At 48.5% G+C, this 4,192-nt stretch overlaps 1 pseudogene; it reads right to left on the bottom strand.

Moving 5' to 3' along the window:
• Window positions 1–375: 375 nt before the first annotated feature.
• LOC123394197 lies at window positions 376–2,633 on the bottom strand (annotated as a pseudogene).
• Between the last annotated feature and the right edge of the window lie 1,559 nt (window positions 2,634–4,192).

The following is a 4,192-nucleotide window of genomic DNA, read 5'->3' as shown; positions in this document are numbered from 1 at the left end:
GAGCTTGATGCAGGACTCGATCCCAGGACCCTGAGATCATGACCTGAGCTGAAGGCAGAGGGTTAACCCACTGAGCTACCAAGGCGCTCTATTTGTTTTTTCTTTTCTTTTCTTCTTCTTCTTCTTCTTCTTTTTTTTTTTTTTTTTTTTAATATTTTATGTATTTGACAGACAGAGATCACAAGTAGGCAGAGAGGCAGGCAGAGAGAGAGAGGAAGGGAAGCAGGTTCCCTGCCGAGCAGAGAGCCCAATGCGGGGCTAGATCCCAAGACCCTGGGTTCATGACCTGAGCTGAAGGCAGAGGCTTTAACCCACTGAGCCACCCAGGCGCCCCTATTTGTTGTTGTTTTTTTAATATTTTATTTATTTGAGAGAGTGAGAGAGAGAGCACGAACAGGGGGAGGGGCAGAGAGAGAAGGAGAGGCAGACTCCCTGCTTAGCAAGGAGCCTGGTATCGGGCTGGTACTTTTCCTCTGGTGGGAAGAAAATATCATGTTAGAGGCTGAGGACAGGGAGAGGCCATGAGATCCTAGAGGAAACTCCTAGTCCTGGTTGAAGTTGAAGTTTCCAGAATTGTGCCTGAAGACCCAGGACAGGATCAGGAAACACGAAGAATGAGGTGTGGGGTCACTGGGTTACCTAACTTGCTGGAGGTCTGTTCTCAGCAGGATCCTTCCTCTCTGTCCTGTGACTGCTGGGAGTCAGGTCCCCATCACCACAACTGTCAAGATGAAAATGTATCCTTCATTGTCACAAGTGTTTGCTACAGAGTCAGTGTTAGTGATCGGCTCCAGAGTGGGCAAGTACATGTGCAAGGGATGGTACTTTCCAGTTACAAGGCAGGACGGTCTGCTATCTAGGAAACCCCCAGTGGGATAAGAAACCTCAGATCCTTCCACTCCATTCCCTACCTGAGCATTTCTTCCTCCAGATCACAGCTCCAAATACCACAGCGACCATAAGGAGAGCCGGACCAGCAATGATCCACATGATGGGGATGGTGGGACGAGGCAGCTCTGGAAAGGGAAGGGACAGTGGGGGTTCCAGACCTCTGGTTTGAATCCTGACCCTGCTGGAATTCTCCAGAAGGCCTTCTGCTTTCCCTGAGAAGAGGCTCGACCCCAAACCCTCCTTACCCCAACTCTCGGTGATGGGATCGGGCAGCCCCTCATGCTGCACATGGCATGTTTATCTGTTCTGCTCCATAAGGCACCACCTCAACCGCCCACTTCCTGGAAAGTTCCATCTCCTGCTGACCTGGTCTCCACAAGCTCTGTTTCCTGGGTCAGGTCCTCTCCCTCACTGCTGTCAGATCAGGGTGATCTCTGCAGGGTAGAAGCCCAGGGCCCAGCACCTCAGGGTGGCATCACGGTCAGAGATGGGGTGGTGGGTGTCACATGTGTTGGGGGCTTCTGAGGAAGAGAATCAGAAAATCCACCACACTCGGGCTTACCTTTATGGGCCACTGAAAGGGCATTCATGTGACCAGGGCCACTGTTTTGGAAGGCAGCTATGCTCACCACTATACCACCAACGCTGGGCCACTGTTTTGGATTGAAGAAGCACAAAGCCCAGTCATCAACCTAACTTTTGGGATCTCCTAATCTAGGAATTCTAGAATCATGGAGAGAACCCAGGGTAGGAGGTCTAAGAGGGAGACCACACTAGTAGTCCTGACTGTGGTGCAGGGTGAATGAGTCAGGAAACCCAGAGTCGGAACACCAAAGATGCTATCATTGGAGAAAAAGGCATTGAGAGGGGAAAGTCATGATTTCCAAGGTAGCTGCCAGGGTTAAAGGGAAAGGCTGATGGGTTATTTCAGGAATGGCCTCCACCTGCCTCCTGGGAGAGACTGGATTCCTCAATTGTCCTTTAGAGAAAAGCAGCCCTCTGGGTGAGTCACTCTCCAGTAGGAACCTGAACACCCAGGCGGACCTCCCTCTCCCCACCCGTGGGAGGGTGGTGTTCTGACATTGAGTCCATTTCCTCTCCCTGGAGGGAAGCCAGCCCCAGGGGAGGGGAGATCAGGGAGGCCCCCGTGGCCCCTCGTACCTGCTCGCTGCAAGGTCTCCTTTGGGTTCTCCAGGTACCTTGGGAGCCACTCTACGCCCCTGCCCTCCACGTAGTTCCTATAGTTCCTATAGAGCTCCGCGTCACCAGCGGAGTGTGGTCCAGGAGCGCAGGTCCTGGCTCACGACGATTTAATCCGCGCGGTGGTAGGAGTCCTGATTGTACCCGCGGAGTAGGCGCCCCTCCGGCTCCACGTCACAGCCGTACATGCACTGGTAGGTGTGAGACCCTCCCCGCCCCAACAGGCAGGGTTTTAAGTCCAAACACAAGTAAAACTGCCTAAACGTTACCGCTGGCTCGGGGAGGGCCAGAGTTCCGGGTAGGGTTCTTTCAATTCCCGGTGACGCTTGGAACTCGGAACCGTGTACGTGGGTGGGGAATGGGGGTCGTGATCTGCACCCGACCCTGTCGCTCACTGGCCTCGCTCTGGTTGTAGTAGCCCCGCAGGGTGTTCAGGTGTTCAGGTGTTGTACAGATTCTGTACAAATTTTAAGATTGTTTTTTCCAGCTGTGTGAAAAATGTTGATGGCATTTTGATAGGGATTGCATTGAATGTGTAGATTGTTCTGGACAGCACATTTTAACAATGTTTATTCTTCCAATTCATAAGCATGGAAGCTTTTTCCATCTCTTTGTGTCTTCCTCTATTTCTTTTATATTTATTCTGTAGTTTCTGGAGTACAGGTCCTTTACTATTTTGGTTAGGTTTATTCCTAGTTATCTTATGGTTTTTGGTGCAATTGTAAATGGGATCAATTCCTTAATTTCTTTCTTTAGTCACATTGTTAGTGTGTAGAAATGCAACTGATTTCTTTTCTTTCTTTCTTTCTTTCTTTCTTTTTTTTAAAGATTTTATTTATTTGTCAGATAGAGATCACAAGCAGGCAGAGAGGCAGGCAGAGAGAAAGGAAGAGAAGTAGGCTTTCTGCTGAGCAGAGAGCCTGATGCGGGGCTGGATCCCAGTGACCTGAGCCAAACACAGAGGCTTTAACCCACTGAGCCACCCAGGTGCCCCTGCAACTGATTTCTGTGCATTGATTTTGTATCCTGCCATGTTGCTGAATTGCTGTATGAGTTTTAGCAATTGGGGTAGGTTTTGGGTTTTTCACATAAAGTATCCTGTCATGTGTGAAGAGTGAGAGTTTGACTTCTTCTTTGCCAATTTGAATGCCTTTATTTCTTCTTGTTGTTGGGTTGCTGAGGCTGGGACTTCTAGTACGATGTTGAACAATAGTGGTGAGAGTGGGCATCCCTGTAATTTTCCTAACCTTGAGGAAAAGCACTCATCCCCACTGAAAATGATATTCGCTGTAAGGTTTTCATAGATGGCTTTTATGACATTGAGGTATGTTCCATCTACCGCTACACTTTGAAGAGTTTTAATTAAGAAAGGATGCTGTATTTTGTCAAATGCTTTTTCTTTTTCAAAAAATTTTAAAAGATTTTATTTATTTATTTGACAGGCAGAGATTACAAGTAGGCAGAGAGGCAGGCAGAGAGAGGAGGAAGCAGGTTCCCTGCTGAGCAGAGAGCCCAACATGGGGCTCGATCCCAGGACCCTGGGATCATGACCTGAGCCGAAGGCAGAGGCTTTAACCCACTGAACCACCCAGGCGCCCCTCAAATGCTTTTTCTGTATCATTGAGAGGATCATATGGTGCTTGTCTTTTCTTTTATTAATGTGACCTATCATACTGATTGATTTACAGATGTTGCAGCCCAGGAATAAATTCTACTTGGTCCTGGTGGATAATCCTTTTAATGTTCTGCTGGATTCTATTGGCTAGTATCTTGGTGAGTATTTTGGCATCCATGTTTATCAGGGATATTGATCTGTAATTCTCCTTTCTGATGGAGTCTTTGTCTGGTTTTGGGGTCAAGGTAATTCCGGCCTCATAGAATGAGTTTGGAAGTTTCCCTTCCATTTCTATTTTTGAAACAGTTTCAGGAGAATAAGTATTAATTCTTTAAATGTTTGGTAGAATCCGTCTGGGAAGGGGTGCCTGGGTGGCTCAGTGGGTTAAAGCCTCTGCCTTTGGCTCAGGTTATGATCTCAGGGTCCCGGGATCGAACCCCACATCGGGCTCTCTGCTCACTGGGGAGCCTGCTTTCTCCCTCTCTC

The sequence above is a fragment of the Mustela putorius genome, unplaced genomic scaffold (assembly GCF_011764305.1).
Source record: "Mustela putorius furo isolate JIRA1106 unplaced genomic scaffold, ASM1176430v1.1 tig00001867_pilon_pilon_pilon, whole genome shotgun sequence".
NCBI lineage: Eukaryota > Metazoa > Chordata > Mammalia > Carnivora > Mustelidae > Mustela > Mustela putorius.
This window is presented reverse-complemented; position numbering and strand designations above follow the sequence as displayed.